Here is a 27,872-nt window from a genome sequence, read left to right as displayed (position 1 = left end):
TGTTGCAAGAGAATTGGATAAGGATAAAAATTATCTGAGACTTATTTCATGAGAAAGAAGGAGGTAATTCAGACACGTGACTGTTGTATGGGAACAAGAGAAGACCAATCAATCCCTCGGTTCCATTACTGGGATACATGAGGTGACCGTTCAGTATCTCCACCTGTTATGGAGAAATATGAGAAGACCCATCAGCCTCTCAAAATGTTACACAGCAACGGGAAGATTCCGTAATCCCCAACCCTCTAACGCATCAACAGGGGGTGGTCATTCTGGCCTTGGAGATGACAACATGGGAACGCCAGAATGACTTCAACCCATCGATTTTGTGCACCAGCAGGAGGATGGGTCCAGTCAGCCACACATACCGCTCATGCAGCAATCGGAGCACATCTCTTAAAACCCTTTTGCCCATCAAACAGGAATTCAAAGAAAACGTAAAGGTTTTAGAAAGGGAAGAACTTATAATAACTGAATACATTAGGGAGTAAAATGTAACAATAAAGTATTGTAATTTAAGGCAAATTATTAGAATCCATTGTTGTGGACATTTGCAAACGTAAACCACAATTCATCGGAGTCAACGTGGTTTTACAAAGGATAAACCATGATTGAAGTGTTTTCTTGAGTTATTTAAAGATGTGACAAACAAGGTGGATAGTGGGAATCCTGGAGATGGAATATATCTGGTCTTCATAAAGGATTCAGATACGTCGCTTCTCCAAAGAGTGAGTGGTAAGATCAGACAGCATCGGTTTAGGAGTAATGTATTGGCTTGGATGGAGGATTGGTTAACCAACAAAATGCAGTAAGATGGATTAACTGTGTCATTTTCTATTGGAAAATGCAATTTGTTGGGTGCCATAGATTTCAGTCCTCATGCTTCAACCATTTGTGATCGACATTATGACTCGGTTGACGGGATAGAAAGTACTATAGCTACATTTTCAGACGACACTAACATTGGTGGGAAATTACGTCGGAATGATGATGCAAGAGATTTAAAAATTCAAAGTTTGTGCGAAGATTTGTAGCTCGAGTGCTCGTTGTTGTGGTTCGTTTGCCGAGCTGGAAGTTTTTGTTGCAAACATTTCGTCCCCTGGCTAGGCGACATCATCAGTGCTTGGGAGCCTCCTGCGAAGCGCTTCTTTGATGTTTCCTCCGGTGTTTATAGTGGTCTGTCTCTGCCGCTTCTGGTTGTCAGTTTCAGCTGTCCGCTGTAGTGGTTGGTATATTGGGTCCAGGTCGATGTGTTTGTTGATGGAGTTTGTGGATGAATGCCATGCCTCTCGGAATTCCCTGGCTGTTCTCCGTCTGGCTTGCCCTATGATAGTAGTGTTGTCCCAGTCGAATTCATGTTGCTTGTTGTCTGCGTGTGTGGCTACTAAGGATAGCTGGTCGTGTCGTTTCGTGGCGAGTTGATATTCATGTATGCGGATTGTTAGCTGTCTTCCTGTTTGTCCTATTTGGTATTTAGTGCAGTCCTTGCATGGTATTTTGTACACTACATTTGTCTTGCTCATGTTGGGTATTGGGTCCTTCGTTCTGGTGAGTTGTTGTCTGAGCGTGGCTGTTGGTTTGTGTGCCGTTATGAGTCCTAGGGGTCGCAGTAGTCTGGCTGTCAGTTCCGAGATGCTCCTGATGTATCACTACTATCATAGGGCAAGCCAGACAGAGAACAGCCAGGGAATTCCGAGAGGCATGGCATTCATCCACAAACTCCATCAACAAACACATCGACCTGGACCCAATATACCAACCACTACAGCGGACAGCTGAAACTGACAACCAGAAGCGGCAGGGACAGACCACCATAAACACAGGAGGAAACATCAAAGAAGCGCTTCGCAGGAGGCTCCCAAGCACTGATGATGTCGCCTAGCCAGGGGACGAAACGTTTGCAACAAAAACTTCCAACTAGGCGAACAGAACCACAACAGATTTAAAAACTATTTGTATAGATTGGGTGAATGGGCAAACATTTGGCAATGAAAATTAAAGCGTATAAATATGGGGTTATTCAAGTTGGCCAGCCTAATAAAAAGGCAAATTATTATCTAAATGGAGAGAAACTTCAAAGTGCTTAAGTACAGAGGGATCTGGGTGTCTGCTAGCATATCACAGAAAACTTGCTTGCGGGTACTTGAAGTAATGAGGAATGCAAGCATAACTTCAGCGTTTATTTGTAAAAGGATAGAGTAGAAAGGTAGGGAATGTTGCTGTAGCTATGCAAGGCATTAGTGAGGCTGCAACTGGAGTACAGTTTGGGTGTCCTGCAGAATGAGGTATTTCCATTGTAGGCAATTCAGAAGAGCTTCATTAGATTGATTCCATATTTGAAGTGTTTGTCTTATGAAGAGAAATTGAGCAGTTTAGGCCTATACTCTCGCGTTTATAAGAATGAAAGGAGAGCTTATTGAGGTCTGTATAATGCTAAATGAAATTGAACGTATCGATGTGGAGTGGATATTTTTTCATGTCGCGCAATCTCCAACAAGAGACTACAGTTTGAGGATTGAGAGATGGCAGGGAAGTGGAACAGAGGCCGCAATGACATCAGCCGTGATTGTATTCCATGGCAGAGCAGGTTCGAAGGGTTAGATTCCTGACTGATGCTCCTTGTTCATATTCAGCTTTACGACTGTGTTACATAGTAATGGGGGAGGATTATGTATCAAACAGGAAGCAGGCACTCCGGATAAATCAGTCTAAATCAGTTTGACAGAACGTCACCAGAGGAGTCACACAGTGACCAGTGCTGGGTCCTCAACTATTTACAATCTATATCAATGATCAGGAGGATGGAACAGATATACAGATACTGAGTTTGGCCATGTTGCTATGATAAGCAAGAGATTAAATTATCAAGAGAGGGTGGAGGGTCTACAGGTAGATACAGAGAGGTAAAGGCAATGGATAATAATTTGGCAGCTGCAATATAACATGATATAATCTGTCATTTCATTTACAGGAATAATGGAATTCAGTATGTTACTGAAATGGAGAGGGATTACAGAGATTAATGATACTGTGTACTGGGGGGTTCACTCAGACCAGTTCAGACATGAGAGGTTTTGCTCCATCCTCCGTCACTGAATGGTTACATTGATGGCAACATACTTTGAGATGATGGATATGTCACCCAATCCTGTTTGGAAAGTTCCAGAACATAGAAGCTGAATGAAACTGTGACCGTCACAGCCACTGGCAGCACCGTCCTTCCCCTGGTGTGAAGCTGCAGGACGTGTTAAAGGAGGTGACACCACTCTGTGACCAGCTTCTTGTTCTGTCAGGGTCCCTTCACGCTCTGCTCCTGGGTTAAGTGGAGCTTGGGAAGCTGTTCCTGGAAAATACGGGGTGGACACAGCAGTTCCCTTTACTCACACACTCACTGCGTGGTTTCAGAGCTTCTCCTCTCTGCAACCTCTGCTCCATCTGTTGTTCATGTTGCAGATCCAGATGTTGTAACTACAGTCCCCAGGCTCCATCCAAAGTTGGGTCACCAAATCGTCAGGTCTCCCTGAATGTCTGAGGCAGCTCACATGACAACTTCCAGCAAACCAACCCCAGCCCCTCGACGAACTTTTCAATAACAGGAGTCTGTCAGAAACCCCTCGTCTATAAGTGTTGTGGACCAGACCAGATCCCCACAAAATATTTTAAGAAGGCCGCTTAGACCCAAACCTTTCGTTATTTGGAATATAGATGGGAAGTGTGCGTTCCAGATATGTTGTGACTGGTCAAACCACTCGACATTAAGCAAAATATAATCTATTTAAATGATTTAGATAAAATACTATCAAAGAAAAGAACATCTCAGGATGGCTTATATGTTTGAAAACTTACACAAACAATAGATCCCGTACCTTCTTGGTTTACAGATCTATACATGAAGTTTTCTGATCCAGGGGAAATCAACATCAACAGAGATCTCAGAGAGAAAGGCAGCTAGGGATCATGTATTGAAACTCCCAACCCTGCTGGGACCCGAACAGCTTCTGAATGCTGCAGCTAAAATTAAAACGCGGAAACCTGGTCTGGGAGAGCTGGCCACTGCCCTTCCATTGTTATCACCGTTTTAATAAAACATAAAGGCTTTCTCAGTTATTCACTTAAACTGTTTTCAGACAGCAGTTCTGCATCTCTGCCTTTAAAACTCTCCTCAAAACAAACCCAAGAAAAAATAATCTTTTTACAGTGATAGTATTCTCACAACTCCACCTTTAATCAAATGATCCATCAATATACAAAAATGGATTCATTTTAGACCGCCTAATCTTCCTCTATTAGTAGACTGGAACGAATATATATTACATTGACTCTGAGCATACAAATGTTCACAACTCGATTCGATTTCAGTCATTTTACTCCTGCCACAGAATGCCTTTTGTCTTTCTTCATCCAAGTCTCCACAACGTGTCAAAACTTACTTTTTCTCGCCCTGTCACCTGTATAATTTCAAATTGAATGGCAGCAATAATAAGCTCAGTTGAAACAGGCTGGTATTTTTCTCACTAAACTTCTCCAAAAACTTTAAGGGGTCACGATCCGTGACAAAGGTTTGTCTCAGGTATGTTATTTGCAATTTAACTACTGAAATGTTGTAATGCCAACACCAAGCTCAAGGCCTCCTTCCTCACTGTGGAATAAATCTGTTGATGTTTCCACTGGACACTCTGACCACACGTTACATAATGGAGCACTTCTCAGCTCTCCAATAGTCCCTCTGAATGACATAGCTCCTTATGTCTCAGCATAAAAGAGTTACATCCTTCTGTACCCCTTAATGCTGTAACCTCTTTACCTGCTACTCCTGGCCGAGGCCAGTAAACCTTACTCTCACACGGATATGTTTTTAGAAGATCTCACACATTCATCTCAATCCCTCACAGAAACCAAACTTTGATTTCTGAACCCAATCACCATCATCAGCCATTTCAGCTTCTAATCTTGCCTTTTTAACAGTCTGCTCTTCTGCACGAGTTCTCACGACTGCAGGAAGTGAATTGTTGAACTTCTCCAAAATTAGAGTCTCTGTCAGAGTGTCATAGCTTTGCTCTGTTTTTAATACCCTTCCCCATCTTTCAAAATTACTTTGTTTGATTCTTTCAAAGACAACGTGCGTTTAACTAGGGATGCTATTTTAGATCCCTGAAACACTGTCGGCTTCTGGCACAAGCTCATATGCACTTCAGTTGACTTTCTTCACCTCCTCCGATAGGGATGCAAATACCTATCAGCTTTGTTTGGATAAACTAAATCTACATGTTCTCTGGCCACTGCACTTGTTTAGCCACTTTCTGAAATGAAATTAAAAAGGCTCCCCCATCATTCTCATCAAATTTAGGTAATGCCTGGATGTATTTATACAGTTCCTGATCAGGCCTTTGGCTACTATAGGGTTGCTCAACCTCACTGTCCTCTAATGAATATCCATACAAAGTGAAGAGGAATTTAGAATAACTTAACTATTGGAAAACCTGAGCTGAAAATGTGTTGCTGGTAAAGCACAGCTGGTCAGTCAGCATCCAAGGAACAGGAGAATCGACGTTTCGTGCATGAGCCCTTCTTCAGGAATGAGGAAAGTGTGTCCAGCAGACTAAGATAAAAGGTAGGGAGGAGGGACTTGGGGGAGGGGTGTCGGAAATGTGATAGGTGGAAAGAGGTCAAGGTGAGGGTGATAGGTTAGAGTGGGGTGGGGGCGGAGAGGTCAGGAAGAAGATTGCAGGTTAGGAAGGCGGTGCTGAGTTCGAGGGATTTGACTGAGACAAGGTGGGGGAGGGGAAATGAGGAAACTGGTGAAATCCGAGTTCATCCCTTGTGGTTGGAGGGTTCCTAGGCGGAAGATGAGGCGCCTATTGGAAAACCTGACCGAATAATGGATACAGTGCGTTCTACAAATGGACTGTTCAATCTATTAACATCACCTAAACATACCCTTTGGCTAAAAGGAACATTCAGACATGCATTCTTGCATACAGTTCTCCAATCCAGGAGGAAACACCATCAAGTGAGGCTTTAGAGAGAGTAGCAGCTAGGGATAATTTACTAAAACTTCCAACCCCTCTGGGACCCCAAGCACCCGGTGATTGTTACAGCTCCAGAAAAAAACAAACTAGAACGTGTGGTCTGTGCGAGCTGGCCATTGTTACTAGCATTTATTAAAATCCCTAAAAGCCCCGTAAGTTATTTACTTGAGACGTTTTCATTAGGCAGTTTGTCCTTTAAGACCTCTTACTAATAAAAATGAGAAACTAATGATTTATTTAAAAAATTACAGCATTGTCAGGCAATTTAGATGCCTGGTCCTTCACTCAGTGGGCTCCCTCGTGTTACTGATCGCAAGGTCACCTGAGAGGGACAACCACAGGTACAGACCAAGTTACAAGAATGTGTCTCATAACTTCTGAAACACACCTGTCCATGGACCATCACATGGGATATACCGGGAAGTAAATAACAGCTTGATACACACCATTTCAGTATTTCTGAGCGACACAATGCCAGCACTAGATACACTAAGGAGACAAAACCCAAGGCCAGGAAAAGATACAGAGGGACAGAAAGAGTCACATTAAAGAAAGAAAGAGACAGTTAATTATTGTGGTTCTGTTCGCCGAGCTGGAAGTTTTTATTGCAAACGTTTCGTCCCCTGGCTAGGCGACATCATCAGTGCTTGGGAGCCTCCTGCGAACAGTTAATTAACTGAAAAGATGTTGTGGAAATATGGGGAAAAAGACAGGGCAGTGGGACTAACTGGAGAAGTGAGATCTTTGTGAGTAAAATCACAGGAATGATAACATTGAATAAAGCATTGTCAGCTCAGCTGAAATGGTTTGTTACATCAAATTCTGAATCTGCTTCACCGACCACCACAAACAAATATAAACTGGGACAAGATGACAGCCCAGCATGGAGAGCTGTGCAGACCATGCGAGCGTGCTGCTCAGTAACCTGCACTATCTGCCCAGCATGGAGAGCATTGCAAACTTTACTATCATATGCAAACTATCCTCGCATCAGATTACTGCCTGCAATGGGAAGATGTGCTCTGTGTGTTTGTGTGCGTGTGCGTGGTTGAATGCGAAACTCATTGTTTGAGAAGGAACGCACATGGAGGAAATTATTTTAAATACGAACAACTGGCAGACGTTTTGTTAGTCAACAAAGAGAATGAGGGAAGTTTCATGGACAGATGAGGTAAAGTGTTTGAGAATGTTAAAATAAAGTCATTGTCAGACACAATAGCAATATATATCAGCGTGCACATGAATGACAGATGGATGGGAGTTTGGTGTGAGGTCGAATCAGATTTGCTTCGGCAGGTTTGAAGCCCGGAGCGTCAGCAGCACATTATTCGCTTTATTAAGACTGTACTTCATAGCTTAAGGTTCAAACAGCAGATGGAATAAACCATGAGATATATTCTGGAGTGGTGAGTATTTCAAGTTAGAAATGTTCAGGGCATGGTGTCAGGAATCAGCTCATAGTCAAAGGGCTCTCCCACAGTTGTGACTTGTCTGCTTCAGCTGCAGATATTGGCCAGGGATGGGATGGAAACAGTGGAAGGAAGTGGAGTTTGTAACCAGAGCAGTAGACGGTGACCTCCATGCTCTTAACAGCAAAGGCAATGATACAATGCATTGTGGTTCTCCCCTGAAACTGAATAGATCCAACATAGAGACCCGTGAGTAACACTGCCAGAGCAGAGAGCGAAACAGTAATTGAACACCTTCATTGATGTAGTTAGTAGTGGTCTGTAGAGTGAATATCTGGATTGAGAGATTCAACTGGACCAATAATTGTGGCAAGAAGTGTAGACTATATGAAATAACAATAATATAGTCATAACTGGTTTATAGAAATCAAAATCTGGACAGTGACACTCACCAGGAACATCAACGATAGCCAGGAAGGGATAATAAATGTATTGAATAATGATAAGGGCGTAATAGATCTGAAATGATAATGACCACCAATAAAATGCAGAAAGATACCAAACATAATCGGATAAACTCCTGTCTATTGTTGGAACATTCCAGTCTAATGTTCTCAGATTCTGATCCATTGTTTGAATATTCTAGTTTAATGTTCTCAAATTCTGATCCATTGTTGGTACATTCCAGTCTACTGTTCTAAGATTCTGATCTCTCCTCCCCTTCTCTCTCGATCTGCTGTTCCCTGTCAGTGCTGTCGGTGATGCTCCCGCTCATGTTATGGGATAACACAATGAATGGAGCCCATTTATCATTAAAAGATGGAAATCCTCCACTGGCATAATTAGAATCCATGGAGATTGGCATTAATCGCACGTACCGAACAAGTAGGCTCAGTTAACCCGTTCAAAACATCACTTTTCATTTACTGGTTTTGGATGGAATGGATGAGGGTTGCTGAGGGATGGATCATAAATCTTTAAATCTTTTAAATCTTTTAATTAACTTGTATATGAGAGTATTAACAGGACACTGCAGGGGTCTATATATGTTCCACTCTGTTTATGAAAGGAGGCAGTTATAAAATAATAGATCGACTGCATAAAAAAAGTCGTGTGGGCAAGTTTCTAGATACCTGAACACAAAGTACGGTACTTATTGACCAGTGTGCGGCCGCTCCTGGTTTTAATGCCCTGTTTTCAAATCCTTTCATAACCTTGAGACAGAACCTTGAGACTGCTGCTCAGGAACAGGCCGAAGCAATTCTGTCCCTATGGGCCTCTTACAGAGGGATAAGAGAAGACCATCCAACCCATGTTAGCCTGTTGCTTTGAATAGGTGGAAAGCTGGAATATTGGCACATTTTGCTGAAAGAATCATTCAAAACGAAGAGATGTGTCGCTGCAGCTGTATGAAGTGTTACTGAGAGGGCACCTGGAGTACATTGTGTTGTGTGTGTTTCTGTAACTGAGAAGGGATGGACCTCCATAAGATACAGTTTAATGGCTGCTCGTAATCCACAGGTTGCTGTCTCATTTAATGTCTCGGATCTGTTACACAGGGACAGGAGGAGGCCATGAAGCCTCTTGAGTCTATTTCAGAGGGACAAGAGGAGGTCATTCAGCCTCTCTAGTCTATTACAGAGGGACAGGAGGAGCCTATTCAGCCTCTTGAGCCTGTTACATAGGGGCAGGAAATGTTTATTTAACATTCAAGTCTGTTACACATAAATATTAGTATTAAACTAGTTGAGGAATAGGAAAGATCTGATGTAAATATTAAAGTTCTAACTTTGAATAAGGCCAATTGTGAAAGTGTTAGGCGAGCCCTGTGAAAGGCACATTGGGATACCTTATTCGCAGGTAAAGGGATGGTTAGAAAATGCAAGGGCATCAAAATGTGGTTTAAGAGAGTCCAGAGCCAACGTGTTCCTATTAGTGAGTTGGGCAAGTCTGGTGGGTGCAGGGAGTGCTGGATGGCTAGATATATTGATGCTCTGGTCAAGTTAAGGAAGGAGGCATATGTCAGGTAAACCAAGCTGAGATCAATTGGATTCCCACAGGTGTAGGGCAGTAAGTAAGTGTATAGTGAACGGTGAAATCGGACCAGAAAAATGTGGCCATGAGATGGCTTTCGAAATAGGGTTAACGAGGCATTGAAGCAACTCTAATAATTGCAAAAGATTAACTAGGGAGAGAATAGGGCACATTAAAGGTCAGTAAAGGCTACCTATGTGTTGAACCATAGGAGATGGAAGGGATACTAAACAAGTATTTCTCCTCAGTATTTAATGTGGAGGAGGTTACAAGAGCGAGAGAATGAAGAAATATGTAGTTATATCTTGAAAGGTGTCTATATTACAAGGAGATGTTGAACATTTAAAAACATATAAAGGTGAACAAAGCCCTGGGACCTGATCAGTTGGGGCACAGGAACAGGAGGAGTCACTCAGCTGCTGAAGACTGGGACACAGGAACAGGAGGCAGTCACTCAACTGCTCGAGACTGGGACACAGGAACAGAAGGCGGTCATTCAACTGCTCGAAACTGGGACACAGGGAAATCTAGAGGCTACTGAGGCCCGAGGATCCTGTTACGCAGGAACAGGAGGAGGACTCACTCCCCACTAGTGTGGGACACTGGGAGAGAAGGGGAGTTTGCTTGGAACAAACACAAATATATGAATAAGTTGCATTCGTGGTCCACACAATCCTGCCCCACCATTCGCTAAGACCACGGCCGATCTGATAGTGATTCCCTCATTCCATTGTACGGAGACTGTCCTCTCTGCAGCCTCTGCTCCATTTGTCGGTCATGTTGGGGACCCAGATGCTGCAACAACAGTCCCCATGACTCATCCAGAGGATCGGGTCTAACCGGATGAGTCTGGATTTGAAGGGTCCAATAACAAGAATGAAAACACAAAATAAAGGTATTGCCAGATGTTTAGTTCTCTCACATTCGCAATCCAACTCACATAACCAGCCCATCCATTATACTTTCAGGATGGAGCACTGTGTAGATATGGCTAGCGTACTGCTAAATACAACCCAGAAATGTCCAGAGTGGAAATCTGTGCAGCCCACACCAATACTTGATCTATAATCATGGTCTAAATGTCCAGCTTGGGGAGCTCTGCAGACTGCACTGGTTCACTCATATATAAACCCAGGCTGTTGCATTGTTTGGTAACATTGTGTTAGATCGCTGCCCAGTGTGGGGAAACTTGCAGCCAATGTTGGAAGTGACAGGATGTGCAGCTCCCATCCATTTCCAGCTCCATATCTCCACTGTGCCTTGACAAGGGGTGCCATGGATGTGAAAATCACTGCGACGTAGAGATGTTAATGGAAACAGTTTAATTACCAATAGTTCTGATTAAGGCGAGTATTACACCAGTATTTAAAGTTGAAATACCTGAAATAATATCCAATGAGGTTTCGTGAAACAAAGTAGTTAGAGGGGGTTGGTAATGTTATAATCAACACTATTGCACTATAATTAACAATGTGAATTAGGGGAACAAATATGCAGGGGGACTGGGGAGACTTGCAGGAACAATAGGGTTGTTATAATAGGTGATTTCAATTTTCCTAACATAGACTGGGGCTTCCAGATGGTTAAGAACTTAGATGGAACGTAATTTGTTAAGTGTGTTCAGCAAAGTTTCCACAATCAATATATAGAGTATCGTACTCGGGAAGGGACAAACTCGACCCACTGTTGGGAAATAGGGCAGGACAGGTGAAGGAGATAAAGAGGGGGACCATTTTGGTAAAAGTGATCAGAGTTGTATTAATTTTAAAATAGTTATGGTCGGGACAAAATTGGTCCACAGATTCAAGTTCTAAATTGGGGCAAGGCGTATGTTGTTGGAGTTAGACAGGGGATTGCAGGGGATGATTGGAGTTGTTTGATTCCAGGTAAAAGGATCTCGGGCAAGTAGGAGATAGCTCGAGTTCAAGGTTTCCATTTTGCTGTGAGGGTGAAGGTTATGTGAGACTGGAAGAGAGAACCCTGGATGCCAAGAGATATTGAGGCTTTGACCAGAAAAAAGGAGGCGTGACTCATTTTCAGGCAGCTTGCATCAAGGGAATCCCTGGAGGTATACAGGGGATAATGTTCCAAATATTTCCCAGTTTCAGGAAAATGGTAGTGTCCCAATGTGTAACACATAAGAGTCACTTGACTCACCTTAATGATATTAAACCAAAAACAACTTCTAAACACGTCTTGTTATAAATACAATTTCGAGCAGAGACCATTTTTACCCTCAGGCGTTATCTTGACCGTTATCTGAACTGTACCACTTTCCTTACTATGAATGTTTCTCTTACCCTTTGTTTGTGACAGTTTCTGTCTTTAACAGTTACACGGTCTCCCACTCAGTTGGCAGGAAGGCAGGTTTGTGATGTAGAGGCAGGGCAACAGCGCCAGTTCAGTTCCTCACACTGACAGAGATTACCATGAAGGGGACACTCTCTCAGCCTCACCCTATCGCCCCAGATGTGGTGATCCTCAGGATAAACCACCATGAGTGGTCTCTCTAATGAGAGTTTTTTTGGGGCTGTATTATATCAAAGTTAGCATTTTATTTTAAAATAAAATACTTAAAAAGAGTTTTTAAATATTATAATAAACCAATAACAACACAACTCAAATAACTGAGAAAATTACATACAAAAAAACTTAAAGCACTACACAGACAGAAGAAAAAAACAAAACTACACAATAAATAATGAATAAATAATACAGCTCAGCATAACAAAATGACAGTTCTCGTTCATCAAGAGCATTAACTGATACACATTTTTATGTTCACAGTTCTTCCTCTCTGGGGGTGGGGGAGTTCAGACATCCAACGCAACAGAATATTTTTCCTAGCACGGAAAGTCCGGAATGTAAGGATATAATTTTTTCCCATATTCATCTGTGGAAAATACCTTGGGCAGGCCCAGGAAAACAGAAACCAAGTCCATCTCCAATTCAGTCCTCAATACGCTCTCTATCACATCTGACACAGTGCTCCAAAATAGATGAAGTCTGCAGCAGAACCACAAGCAATGAGTAAGAGTGCCTGTAGTCATTCTGCATTTCGGACATGCTGAAAATAATCCCACTTCGCATTTTGAGAGACAATTTAGGGTCAGATAGACCCTACGAAGTATTTTCAACTGCATGGTATGGGTCCTATTACAGATCAAAATCCTTCAAACATTTTCACAAATGTCCTCCCATGTCTCCGAAGTGTTCTGAACCCCCAACTCTCTCTAGCAGACATCACAAAGCTGCACAGTCTCGTCTGAGGGGACACTCTCCAACTAATGATAAAGGGTACTGATCGAGTGTATTCTAAGCAATAAGCGCCCACTTCCCTTTATCGGATCTGTAAGAGCGTGGTAAAAGTGTTTTTTTTTAAATCAAATCTCTGATCTGGGAAAAAAATACAGAAGAGGTCCCTACTAGGTAGTCCATACGTACAAGTTATTTGATCAAATGATATCATTGTTTCTCCATCAAATAACACGTGGTGGCTCAGTGGTGAGCATTGTTGCCTCACAGCACCAGAGTCTCAGCTTTGGTTCTGGCATCGGGTGACTGGCTGTGTGAAGTTAACATTCTCGCCGTGTCTGTGTGGGTTTCCTCCCACAGTACAAAGATGCACATGTTAGATGAATTGGTCATTGATAAATCACCCATAGTGTTCAGGGATGTGTAGGTTTGGGCATTAATCAGGGTAAATATGGGCTGGTAGGGGAATGGGTCTAGGTGGGTTACTCTTCAGAAGGTCGAAGTGGACTTGCTGGGCCCAAGAGCTTGTATCCACACTGTAGGGATTCTACTAATTCTAAATCACCCAAACATGGTACACCCCTTACTGCCCACAGTTTAAACCTGGAATCCATTCTCCCCGGATGACAACCCGGTGTACCAATTACAGGGGTAAGAAACATGGTTTTGGCTGTATTGCCGTCGATCTGACGCATTGCCATTCATGCTTTAACAATATTGATAATTATTTGGTTATGACAATACTTCATAAATGTTGTCAATTTAGCTAAGAAAAACAGACGAATAAAGGTTCACTTTATCTGATAGGGTTCAATATCTCACAGAATTGATGCCGAGTCCTCAGCAGCCCAGGCACTAACATAGGATAAAAAAAAGAGCTTAATTGATAGCTTTTATCTGGGTGATCTACTCCCACCAATCTGTGGGGTAGATGCAATTTGGTTAGCTTGATAAAGAGTTGCTTATGCTGCCAAATAAAAGAGCTAAACCCGCCATTATGTCTCCTAAATACCTATGTGGGAAACATCAAAGGAAGCATTCACACGAGATATTGTAAATGAGGAAGGACATTCCTTAATAAGAGCTATCCGACCTAGCCAGGATATTGGAAGTGCCTCCCATCTTTGAAGGTCTTGTCAAATAAATGGACATAGTTCACGTTAAATAAATGATCAAAGACGGATGTAATGAATATACCGAAATTGGGAAGCCCTCCCCCACCACACCCCCCGTGACCATTTAAAAGGAAACAGGATTTGCCCTCATCAGGAATTTCCCCAAGACCTCCCACAGACATGGCCTCCAATGTTGTAAAATTAATCATAGAGCCCGAAAAGGCGACAAGCGAATTATTGCATTGCATCACGTGAGCTGCCGAAATTGCGGCATTTGACAAAAACATAAGACCATCTGCATACAACATAATTTTATGAGACTTTTATCCCACTTCTGGGACAGGAATGTTGGGATAATATTCCCAATGGAGTCTAAGATTGTTGCAGGGATGGGGAAGAGATCAACCCATTGTGCCATTTCTGCGGGTTAAAGAAGAAAATAAAATCCCTACTTGTGAGGTAGATCTGCCTCCAGACATCCACCAGCTCTAGTTCTAGACACAAATCCATTATTTGCTTACATTATAACGAGGGTATTGGGGGACCTTTGGACATTCTGTCCATCGTGGGGCCATAAGACAGTCGAAATCTCTTTCTACAATCATGTGCCATGATGCAAGATAACTGAATTTGGAAAATGCATCTACCAGGATTTTAAGAGGGTGCACCGCTTGGCAATAAACATTTAAAATACTGTATTAACTCCCGTAGTTCAAGACTTTGCCATTATGATACTTCCATGGGTGTTAATACAATCTAGTAATTTAAATGGAAGATTCTTCCTATCCATTATGACTTTTCCCCCACTCTTAGTATTAAAATACGAGAAATAAACCCGAGCAAACACGCCCTGCTGTAATGTCAAATGTTCCTTGTCATCAAGTGCATCTCCTGCAATAGGACAACTCTTTTTTTAAGACGAGAAAGTATATTTTCCTCTTGACTGGACGATGGTTCCCCTTAATGTTCCAGGTACACCATTTAAGCACATCATTATCCATAACACACTGCAGCAACATTTGAACTCTAGAGAATTTCATATCGACTTACACATCGCTGAGCATTAATGACTAAAGACTCATCGAGCCTTAAATCTGTACAAACTAAAACTACTGCAACTAACAAGCTCTCAAAACTTTCCAAAGCTAAAAACATAAAAAAAGAAACAAAATCCAAAGTACCAATGACACTGGTTTTTACCCCCCACCGCCCAATGGGGACGCTGACGGCCTAGATCTCTGTTCTACAACACTGACAAAGGCCCTGCTTTTAATTGTATAGGTCCTGCGCAAGTTTGATTTACCAAATCCAATACCTCGCATTAATCCAAACGAAAATCCATCTGCCACCCCTCAGCCCAGTGAGTGATATTACTGCCACCTCACCTTCCCCATTTAATTTTAAAATTCCCTCCCCCTCTCCAGGAGGCCTGCACACTCCGGCCTTGATTTTCACAAAGACCCTGAGCTTGGTTTGCCTTCTGTGGTTAGGGGGAGGAGGGACAGATTGCAGACACAGTCAGTGGGGAGGAGAGGCTGGCCAGTAATCAGCGGCCTGGTATCACGTCATGGTTTTAGGAAGAAGGCAGTCACACGTGAGAGTTGGGTAATACTGATCGGTTTTTTGGGACCGGAAATTATGATCTTTTTCCGTCTCTGGTGTTCAGTAATGAAAATCTATTTGAGACCCTTCATTGTGCAGAGTGTGTCTGCAGGATTTCTTTCCCTAATATTGCAGACTACAGATAATAGCGATTAAAGCTGTTCATAGTTAACTTCGATGGCACAGCACGTACACTCAACAAAGTAAATACAATGACTGTAGATGCTGGAAACCAGATTCTGGATTCGTAATGCTGGAAGAGCACAGCAGTTCAGGCAGCATCCAAGAAGCAGTAAAATCGACGTTTCGGGCAAAAGCCCTTTATTAGTTGAGACAAATATTTTGCCTTTGTTTAACAATACAAAGTGTTTTGTGTAATTCAGGAAAGGTAACCTGATTATAATAAATCCACACCGAGCTGAAAGCTGACACTTAAAATATAACCCAAAATCTGGATATAGTAGTGTCGTGGGTAATGTCCCTGCCTCTGAGCCAGAGGTCTGCATTTGTTGCAAAATGAATTCATTTTAACACAATATTCTGAATACATGAAACATTTTATTTTTTTTAATGATGCAGCGACATATAAACATATCTTCAAATCGACCGAGACCATTTTCTGCTAAGGATATGGCACTGTGTATGACAGCAACAATGATGCACCTACATGGAACAGGGAATGTGATGGAGACATAGTTTGGACAATGTACAAGGCGACCTCACATGTTGGGAGAGGATGACATTACTGTGTGATTCTGCTCAGAGAGAGAGAAAATGTAATCTGCCTGATTACACTCTCTCTCCTTCATTGTTCCTCATGACAGCAATGTGTGCGAGCTAAAACAAAAAATCTACAGTCATCGTTCCCATTCTTATTTTTATAGAATCCCTACAGTGTGCAAACAGGCCCTTCGGCACAACACGTCCTTACCAACCTTCTCTCAATTTTTCCTTTTGTCATGAGTTACAATAATATATGGACAAAGCGCGTTCAACTTGAAATTGGTGTGTGTGTGTGCGCGTGTGTGTCAGTGTTTTTAGAAAGGGAAATATCGATTTTTATTTGCAATTTCCAAACAGTTTGCCATTCATCTTTCCACTATAGTTTGAGTAACATTGCTCTGGATCATAAACATGCTATTTTAGCAGATTAAAGAAACTAGCCTGAGTTGTTGCTAAAACTGACCCTGACCCAGTCTGAGACCGATATCATCGGCCATATCACCGACCTGGTTACATTTGACATTTGTTGTGAGCAGTGGAGCAGTGGGAATTGAAAAGGAAACATGACCCGAAAAGTTGGGGAACTTTAGACCGGTGAGCCTGATGTCAGTGGTGGGTAAGTTCTTGGAGGGGATTCTGAGGGAAATGATTTACATGCATACTTATGCCCGAAACGTAGATTCTCCTGCTCCTTGGATGCTGCCTGACCTGCTGCGCTTTTCCAGCAACACATTTTTCAGCTCATACGTTTGGGAAGGCAAGGGCTGTTCGGGGTAGTCGACGTGGCTTTCTCCATGGGAAATCATGTCTCACTAATTTGATTGAGTTTTATGAAGAGGTGACAAAGAAGATTGATGAAGGCAGTTTGGTAGACATTGTCTACATGGACCTCAGTAAGGTGTTCACAACATTCCAATTGGTAGGCAGATGAGTAAGGTACGGTCACACGAGATAGAGAGGAAGCTAGTCACAATTGGCTTGAAGGAAGAGGGATATTTTTCAGACTGGAGGCTTGTGAGCAGCAGTGTGCAGTAAGAATCAGTACTGAGTTCACTGCATTTCATCATTTATGTAAAGGATTTAGATGTGAATATTTGGGCCATATTTAGTAAGGTTACAGATTACATCAGAAAGGTGGTGTAGTATATTATCTCAGAGTACAACGAGACCACAATTAGATGGGACAAAGGGACAGGGAGTAACAGATATAGTTAAATTTAGATAAATACGAAGTTTTGCATTTTGGGAAGGCAAATCAGGGCAGAAATTATACACCTAATTGTAAGGTCCTGGGTCGTGTTGTGAATCAAAGGGACATAGGGCTGCAGGTACATTGTTCCTTGAAAGTGGGGTCGCAGGTAGACAGTGTGGTGCAGAACACATTTGGCACATTTGCCTTAATCAGTCAGAGCATTGAGTATAGGAGTTGTGGTGGTATGTTGTATCTGTACAGGATGTTGGTGAGGCAATACTGCGTACAACTCAGTTGCAGAACTGGAGGTTTGAGTTTCAGGGAAAGGTTGACTAGGTTAAGGTGTTTCCCCCTGGAGTGTCAGAAGCTGAAGGGTGACATGATAGAGGTTTATAGAATCATCAGGGGCATAGATATTCTGAACAGCCACGTTCTGCTTCCCAGGGTAGGGGAGTCCAGAACAAGAGGGCATAGTGTGAAAATGAGAGGGCGATTAATTTAGAATGGACCTGAAGGTAAATGTTTCACACAGAGAGTGGTGTGTGTACAGAAAGTGCTGTCAGAGGAAGTGGTGATGGCGGCTACAATCGCACATTTAAAAAGTATCTGAAAGAGGAGGGATATTGGCCAAATGCTGGCAAATGGGACTGGAGCAGATTTGATATCTGATCGGGGTTATCAGATTGGACTAACGAGTCTGTTTCCGTTCTGCATGACTGTCAGATTCTATAAGAGGGATGGCGAAATATTCTGAAAGGACCTTTCAAGTGGGAATTCTCTTCACTGCAAGTTTATCGTGCCTCTATGTTCACATGGATTGAAAGCTGTTTAATTAAATATTTGACAGGGAAGTGAGTCACGGGTAATAGTATACAGACAGGAATGTGGGGCTGAGTCCACAATCTTAGTGCGTGGTGGAAAAGGCTCAAAGTATCTAATGTCCCACTCCTGCTCCTCAGTCCCATGTTTCTGTATTCCATCCAGCCCCGCATACCTGCTAGATAGGAGAGGTTGGAGGCCACTTACTCCTATAACCTGTTGTACAGAAACGGAGGAGACCATTCAGCCTCTCAAGACTGTCACACACGCTTTGAAGTGATTTGGGAATTGCTGTTGGAAAATCCAGGCACGGATATGAAAGAGGCCCCTCATCTCTCTTTACAGAGCTTCCCCTCTTTGCAACTTGTGCTTCATTTGTTGGTCATGTTTAGACCCAGAATCACTGAGAATACAGCCGCGATATCTCACCCAGAGATGGCGCACAAAACCCTCTCGTCTCCCTGCCTGCAACATTCCATAACAGACATTCATGAAAATAACACCCACTAACTTTCCAAGAACAGAATGTGAGAAAATCAGAAACAGGAACAGGTCGTTCACTCCCCAAGCCTGCTTTGCCCTTCACTAAGATCATGACTGATCTGCTCTCTGTCTCAAATCCTCTTTCATACCCAATTCATTATTGCCCTCAACTCTCTGACAGATCAATATCCATCTACCTCCTCTTCAAATACTTTCAGTCATTTGCTCCCCACCACTCTTGAGAAGAGAAATCCTGACATTCAATACCACCTGTTTGAAGAAAACACTTGCTGCTCCTATATCATGGCTTATTGATATGAACAAAAGAGGTTGAGACAGGGGTTCAGGTAAAAATGACTGGCCCTGATATCAAGGCAGTGGTTGACGTCTGCTGACATCAAGGAGCTTAACAAAACTGGACGTAATGAGAAACAGAGAAAACTCTTCAGTGTTGGGAGTCAAACATGGCACAAAGGAAGATGTTCATCATCTCAGTCCTGGGTCAGCTCTGTGGGAGATCCTCAGGGTAGCTTCCTCTTCACAAACAGCTTCAGCTGCTTCATCAATATCTCCCCGCCCCCACACTCCCCACCATAAGATCAGAAGTGGGGATTGTCACTGAAGATTCCACAATGTTCAGAACATTTTGTATCCCCGTCAGCTTCTGAACTAGTCTGTGTCCATGTGCAGCAAGACCCAGACTCCATTGAGACTTGTGCTGTTAAATGGTCCGTAACATTCATCTACCAGCACTGCCTGACACTGCACATTGCCACAGTAAAATAAGAGTTCATTCAGCACCTCACGCTGGTTTCACAGGAATATGAGGAAGCCATTCAGCCCATTGACATGATTGGAGAAGAACAGGGACAGCCCATTCAGTGCCTCTAGCATATTACTCAGGAAGAGAAAGAGTCTAGTGTGATGGACCACACGAGAGCCCCTCGAAAATATTTGAAGGCGGTAACCTAGACTCTATTTATTTTTATTTTAAAGGGAATATAACGTGACTGTTCCAGATGCAATGTGATAGGTCAAACTACTCGGTGTGAAGCTAAACACTATTTATTGAAACACTAAAAATAAAATGAAAGCAAAGAAAGAGGAATTTAGAAAAACGTAATTCTATTGGACAAGTTAACAGAATAACAAATCCAGGAACTATTACTAATGAACTGTTCCAATATAGGAAAATCCCATAAACACAGCCCCTGGCAGAAAGGAAAATTCAGACACAGATTGTCCCAAATATTACTCCAATCCAGGAATTAAAAACAGCACCAAGAGACAATTCAGAGATGGTAGCAGCCTGGAGATAGTCACTGAAGCTTCCAACTCTGTGGAGACCCCAATAGTTTCTGATGCTACTTAGAAACCAAAACCCAGAGATCGTAATTTGTGAGAGCTGGCCACATCCATTCAGGCTGCATTAAAATTAACCCAAGACCTCCCTAGCTGTTTACTCAGTGGCCTTCACTAACCAGTTTGGTCATGAACATTCAATCTCTCTCTGAAAAGAAACCAGGACAAAATAACCTCTCAAGGCCTGCAGCATCATCAGACTTGTCAGCACATCGAGCTGTCAAACAGGAACCGGGGTAACCCAATCAAGCTCTTGGTCCTGTCCAATCGGAAAAGAAGCCATTCAGTCCGTTCAGTCTTTTATACAGGAACAGGAGGAGGCCATTCAGCCCCTAAAGCCACTTCCACAGCAACAGGATGAGGCCATTCAGCTCCTTCAGTCTCTTTCACAGGAACAGAAGGAGGCCATCCAGCCCCTAAAGTCACTTATCCAGGAACAGGAGGAGGCCATTCAGCCCCTGGAGTCTCTTACACGGGAACAGGAGGAGGCCATTCGGCCCCTAAAGTCACTTATCCAGGAACAGGAGGAGGCCATTCAGCCCCTGGAGTCTCTTACACGGGAACAGGAGGAGGCCATTCGGCCCCTAAAGCCACTTCCACAGCAACAGGGTGAGGCCATTCAGCTCCTTCAGTCTCTTACACAGGAACAGGAGGAGGTCATTCAGCCTCTAAAGTCAGTTACAAAGGAACAGGAGGAGGCCATTCAGCTCCTTGAGTCACTTACACAGGAACAGTACGAGGCCGTACCCCCTCAACGCTCTTGCAAAGGGACAGAATGAGGTAATTGATGCTGATTCCTGATGAATGGCTTATGTCCAAAACGTGGATTCTCCTGCTCCTCGGAGCTGCCTGAACTGCTGTACGTTTCCAGCATTATACTCTCTACGACAATCTCCAGCATCGGCAGTCCTCGCTGTCTCCAGATTGATGCTCCAACATGATGAACAAGTGGAGCAGAGGCACAGTAGTGCACAGAAAGACTGCTCCACGTTGGTCCTCCTGGCTCCGTTGCTCATGATAAACACGTGGGACTTTAACGTGGTTTTCTAGTGTTGAGGAGGGAAGCCATATGTCTTGTGTGAAGTCTCAAGAAAGCACCTTCCATCTCCGAGAAGCCAGCCTGGTGTTCTCTATGTAGGGCGGAAGCTGGTGGGAATGTCTACCTGCTCAGATAGAAGGTATTGTAGCTGCTGTTGGGGATTGTATGCAACCTGACGTTCAGTACGGGCTCACACGCCGACTGCACAATAACATGGGGAGAGCTAATTTAGACATATAAACTATTAGGAAAGTCTCGGTCAACTGATGAATCGACTCTCTATGTTCAAATAATGCTGATCTTGCTCTTGTTGATCTTGTTGAGTGCTTGTCTTGTGCAGTGTATCCTGTATGCCTTACTCTGTCCAAGACTATTTCCACCCTATGATCTGTCTGGCCATGCTTACTATGATCTGCCTCCACTGCTCATAAATAAAGTGTTTCCCTGTACTGAGGTACATGTGACAATAAATCACACCAATCAATCCTGGGTAAAGTATTGAATTTCTCACCCTATCAATGTGTCTTTTGGAAATACACCTGCGACACCTCATGTTTCAGCATCACCATTTCTTCGTATTTCACAGCTCTGCAGATTAAACTCTCAGGTACTTCACTCTACCCTCATGATACCACCATCTGTATCTGTGGGAAGGAGATCATTCCTTACAAAGGAGATCAAATCTGTAGAGAGTGCCCCTAATGCTGTCTCAGCAAGGAAGATGGCTTTAATTACATACTCGAATCATCTTACAATGAGGGACAGCATTCCATTGACTGCACCCATTACTTACACAGGGTTTGATTCAGAGCTGTCAGCGTAGACTTGTGAGTGGGAGATCATGCTTCCCAAATTTGTTAGAGTTCTTTGATGAAGTGACCGAGAATGTTTACGAGGACAGAGCGGGAGACGTAGGGTCTCGATGGATTTCAGTAAGGTCTTTGATAAGGTTCCACACAGCAGGCTGCTCTGGAAGTTTCCATCACGTGGAATGTTTGGGGAACTGGCCAATCGGATACACTGTTGGATTGATGGTAGGAAGCAGAGGGTTTAGTGGAAGGATGCTTGTCAGACTCGAGGCTGTGTCCATTGCTGTTTGTTATCTATGATTTGGTTGAGAATGTACAAGGCAGGATTAGTAAGTTTGCAGATGACACTAAAATAAGTGGTTGCAGGACCAGTGAGGAAGTTTATCAAAAATTGCTGCAGGACTTTAATCAGGTGGGGAGGTGGGCCGAGAAATGGAAAATGGAATTTAATATAGAAGTGTGAGGTCTTGCATTTCGGAAACTCAAATCAAGGTAGGAGTTTCACGGTGAATCGGAGGGATTAAGGGGTGCAGTGGGCACAGAGACCTTGGTGTTCAGTTGCACGGTTCTCTGAGAGTGGAGTCACAGGTAGACAGGGTAGTGAAGAAGGCCTTTGGCACATTGGCCTTCATCAGGCAGGACATTGAGTAGAGAAGTTGTGAACTTATGTTGAAGTTACACAGAACTTTAGTAAGGCCGCATTTGGAGTATTGTGTTCAGTGTTTGTACCCTTGTTATAGGGAGGTTGTTATTAAATTAGAAAGAGTGCAGAAGAAATTTACAAAGACGTTGCCAGGACCCAGTGGTCTGAGTTATAGGGAGAGGTTGGACAAGGTAGGACATTTTCTTTAGAGTGTAGGAGACTGAGAGAGTCCTTATACAGCTGCATAAAACCACGAGGGGTATGGATAGGGTTAATGCTCTCAGACGTTTTCCAAGGTTTACAGAATCGAGGATTAGAGGGGATCAGTTTAAGGTTAGAGGGGAAGGAATAAAAGGGAACCTGAGGGTCCACCTCTTTACACAGAGGCTGGTACATGGATGAGCTGCCAGCAGACGTGGTTGCGGGGCTACATTAACAACATTTCAATGCATTTGGATAAATATGTCGATAGGAAAGGACTGGAAGGATATGGGCCAACTGCAGAGAAATGGGGCTAAAGTGAATGGACATTTATAAGGTGGAGATGAACCCCTCTGTTAATTAAAGCCAAACACCCAGAAAAGCTCGCCTCACCTCATAATCTGTTAAAATATGAGCGACACAGATCTCCTATATTCCACTATTTTAACAAAACTTAACAAGTTTGTTTCTTAACTTTAATAGTGAACACTAAACAGCAACTATTCACAAATACAACCCCTCTTTTCCTAGCTACTTTCTATCTGACTCCAACTCTGTAAAAATATGCTGTTCCAACAGCCCACATATTAAACATTACAATCTCAAGACTATATAGTTTCTATCTTCCCTGCTGTGTTCACTCTATCAGCTGATGATCTCCCTGGGTCTTTTTATATTGCAAGTAGGTTTACATGAACATGTGTCTTTGATAGAGAGTGTTTGAGATGGCCAGTTCGCACTCCTGCTCTACAGCAGTTGCTCTGCTGTTGGATGGCAGGAGCTTTCCCACCAGTGTTCAAAATGCTAGGTTTGCATACTCCCCATGATATAGCAATTCTCATAATTTAGTTGCTTACCAGGTGTCCAAATAATAATATTCAAACTCTGTTGGCTTCTGGTTTCCTGAGCGTTATTTAAACTCTTTGGTTGCGTTTGAATGGCCGTCAAAACAGCAACCATAACTCAGGTATCCATATCTCAGCTAATGGTGACATGTGAAACAGTTTGACCTTTAGCTGGCATCTGTGGATTTAATTTCTATTCGGCAAAACCCGTTCTGTTTTAAAGTGTCCATACATATTTTTGGCTTCATAACAACTCCCTGCTTCTGGAAATAAAGTGAACCAGCAGAATGAAAAGATGGCTACATTTCTTTTCCTCTAATTCTTAATCCCAATTATATGAAATACGAAAGTATTAATCTCAGTTATAACATTCATATTAATTCTGCACACCATTATAACACTGGAATAAGGTAAATCTTATCCACACTTTTTCCTTTAAATCCGCGATAGCACATCTGCTATCACATTGTAGGAGCCACAGCATGTACATTTTGTAAGTTTAAAGTCGGTAAGGTAAGACTCCAATGAAATAGTCTCATATTCTGCTCTTTAACTGTTCCAAAAAATGCGAGAGATTTGTCATTGTCCACAACCATTTCCGATAATTTGTTTGTCATATACGCATTGAAATATTGTCAGGCCAGTGCGAAACATAATCATTCTTGAGCACTTGCTAAAGATCACTACATCATACAGATAAACTGCACAATTTGTTCATCTGGCCACAGCTCTTTTCCTGAGTCTTAAATGTAGCTGGTGCATTATTCATCCAAATGAAATACTCGATTAAGTTTTTCTGTCATCTCCAGTGTCTTTACTAGATAACTTAACTGGCTCCACATTTTTTTTAAAATTTGAAAGGGGCCACTAAACCTGGCTTTGAAGAGATTTCTTACCACTGGTGGCAATACTAATACGTCATTCGCACGGGAAGTCCTCAAAGTTTCAGAGTATTTATCTGCCACCTGCTTCACTCTATGTTGTGCTCTTCAGATACTATTTAGCTAACTCACCTACTCCATTCACTCTCTCCTTCACCTCACACACAGAATCCAAGTGTGAGATTTCCGACTTCGGTCCTGTCAATTTATATTTTATTAATTTCAAAGTCCTCTCACTTCACAAACGAATATTAACTCAGAGGAAGTAAACTGAGGAGATTTATTTGGGGCATCTCTAATGGCAAACAATATAATGGGACACCTTTATTCCAATCATTCGGGTAACCCTAACAGTACGCTGTTAACATGGTCTTCAGCGTCTGGTGCTAACTTTCCAAGGCTCCCTGGGATTCAGGTTCTGACACACTTGATTTAAACTGCTTATCCTGAACCTATCCATGACTTCATAAACAGCTGAGCGGTAAAATGAGATCATTGGTCTGACTGAATCTTACTGCCTAGCCCACAGCGAGTAAAGAAAGCTACCAACCCCTCCATCTCATTTTTTATCTTAACATTCCATAATGGAATTGCTTCTGGAAATCTGGTAGACACATTCATTATTGTCAGTAAATATAGTTTTCCACTTCTATTTTAGGAAGGGGAGCTACACAATTAATCATAACCCACGTGAAATGTTCTTCGAATGCAGTAATTGGCAAGAAAGGTGCTGGTTTTATTACTGCCTGTTACTTACCTACCATTTGGTATGTATGTCATGTACAAAAAAAAACACATCCTTGTGCATTCCAGGCCACTAGAAATGCTTCTGTACTTTAGCCTGAGTCTTCTGTACACCTAAGTGACCGCCTGCAATTAGTATATGTGCTAGCCATAACATTGTATGCTACAGGTAACACTACGTGGTGCACTTCGTCCCATTTCCCTTCTGCACTAACCTATTGGGATCTCCATTTTAATTTTAGGATTCTATCTTTAAGTCAATAACGTGTATATATCTGTTGTAAGTCCATTAGCCTTTCAGGACTAAACACCTCTGCCTGATCCTCTGCCTGTTCAGTTTTCTTTCTGTACCGTTACATCAAACAGGGTGTCAGTTCACTAAGCGTCAACCCATTTGCCTTTTTCTTTCGTTTTTCCTTCCTGCTGTAACTTTTGAAAGTGGGATCTTGTTACTACACACTCTGGAAAAATTCCTGGGTACTTTTCTTTCAACACCACAATTCCCTAATCTTCCGTTGTCTTCTTCACCACAAGGGGTGCGTCTCCCACCTCGCCTCCTGCTAAATCGTTCCCAAGAACAAACTGTATTCCGAGAACTGACACTCTGTTACTCACTGTCACTGCTACTTCCCTAATCTTGATTTGGCACTGCATCCTGATGTTACACAAGGGAATGCTTAATTTCTGTCCCCATTCTACAAATTATCACGCTCTTGATTAACATGCCAGAAAGAGTGAAAATACTTTCATCTCTTACTATTAGCGGCCGAGAGAAAGTGAGGATTGCAGATGCTGGAGATCAGAGTTGAAAAGTGTGGGGTTGGAAAAGCACAGCACATCAGCAGCATCCGATGGCCGGAGACTTAACGTTTCAGGCATAAATCCTTCATCAGGAAGTGGGAGGTAAGGGAGGGGGAAGGAGGTTGAGAAATAAATTTGAGGGTGGGAGTGGAGCTGGGTGGAAGAGAGCTTGGAAGGCGATAGGTAGATGCAGGTGGGGTGTGATGGTGGTAGGCGGACAGGAGGGTGATAGGACACCTATCGCTGGTAGGACAGCTGGAACCCTCAAACTGTACATCAACGTTGACTTCACCAAATTTCAAATCTCCCCTCCACCAACCTCTCCCAGATCCAACCGTTCGACCCAGCACTGCTCTCTTGAACCGCCCTAACTAGCCATCTTTTTTCCACCTATCGACTCCACCCTCCCCTCTGACATATCACTATCACTCCCACCTACATCTTCTTATTGCCTTCCCATTGACCCTCCAACCAGCTCAGCTACTACCCTCGTATTTATCTTTCAGCCCCCTTGTCCCCCCACCATGTTCCTGACGATGGGTTTCTGCCTGATATTCGATTGTCCTGCAGATCGGACGCTGCCTGATCTGTTGTGTTTTTCCGGCGCCTCACCTCTCAACTATTAGAGACTGAGCAGATCCCAAATCTCACAAAATTATATCTTCTTGTCCGTTTTCCCCTGTTCTTTCTGAGTAAACTTTATCTACAGAGGCGAATTCTTTCAGAGATCAGGTACTAACTCAATAACCAGCCCTGACCTCGGATGTGCACTCTCCTGCATGATCCTCGGCTTTACTTGGGGTCTCCTTTACCAGTTTCAGTAATTCCGCTGGGCTTAGCCTCTTCTACCACATCTTTCCTCAAAGTGCCTTCATTCAACGCCCATCACGGTGTGTCCCAGCTTAGTGCAGTGAAACCACCTTTTCCCAGTGCCCTTCTGAAACCATTGGCACTGTCATTTTATGTTTTCCACTCCCTTATAGTGAGAACTCCTGAGGCCTTTCACCACCTTTCAACCTCTTTGGGCTTCTTTTTCACCTGTGGTAAAGTATTGTGCGTTACTCTTCGCTTTGTAATGTGTGATCCTGCCTTCTCCCAATTTCTATCCCTCACAGGATGAAAATCCTGCCAGAAACTAAATATCATCCCATGCCCCAGTGCATATTTACCTGCCCTTTCTGCCGTGCTTCTCACTTCTTGAACTTTCGGTACATTCACATTAATTCTTACTATCTCTGTAAGTGAGTCTTTTATCTTCTCCAGCAAATTAATCTTCCGTCAAGCCTCACAGGCCTTATCCATTTTTAAGGCCAGCACCAACCTATCAAAATGACTGTGGTTACTTCTTTCAAACTCAATATAAGACTGACCTGGTTCCGTCTCTATTTTTCTGAACTTCTGTCTATATGCTTCTAGTACCAATTCATAACCAATCAAAATTGCCAATTTGACACCTTGATAATCTCTTTACCCCCCATCTGATAGCGCTGCATATACCTCACCAGCTGTGCCCACCAGCTTAGTCTGAACTAGCATTACCCACAAGTTCACTGGACACGTCATCTGACGAGCCATTTTTTCAAATGAAATAAAAAAGGTTTTGACATTTTTCTCAACGAAAAATGGCAAGTTATTAACATAGTTTTATACATCCCTATGTTCTCCCTTCACCTCCATCCTGTTAATTTAACTTTCTTGTATAATTCCCAACTTCTGAATTTCAAATCCTCACTCCCTTTCTTTTTCCTCTCTTTCTGTTTCTTCTCTCTCTGTTTCCGTCCCTTTATTTATCTTCTAACTCCAGTTGCTACATTTGCAATTTAAGTTTTATAACTCTACTGCAGTTGCCTGTTTCTCTGATACATCAAAGTGCTTGACCAACTCCA

The sequence above is a fragment of the Chiloscyllium plagiosum genome, unplaced genomic scaffold (assembly GCF_037043375.1).
Source record: "Chiloscyllium plagiosum isolate Xiang-an unplaced genomic scaffold, Cpla_swu_hap1 HiC_scaffold_31, whole genome shotgun sequence".
Taxonomy (NCBI): domain Eukaryota; kingdom Metazoa; phylum Chordata; class Chondrichthyes; order Orectolobiformes; family Hemiscylliidae; genus Chiloscyllium; species Chiloscyllium plagiosum.
Note: the sequence above shows the minus strand (reverse complement) of the source record.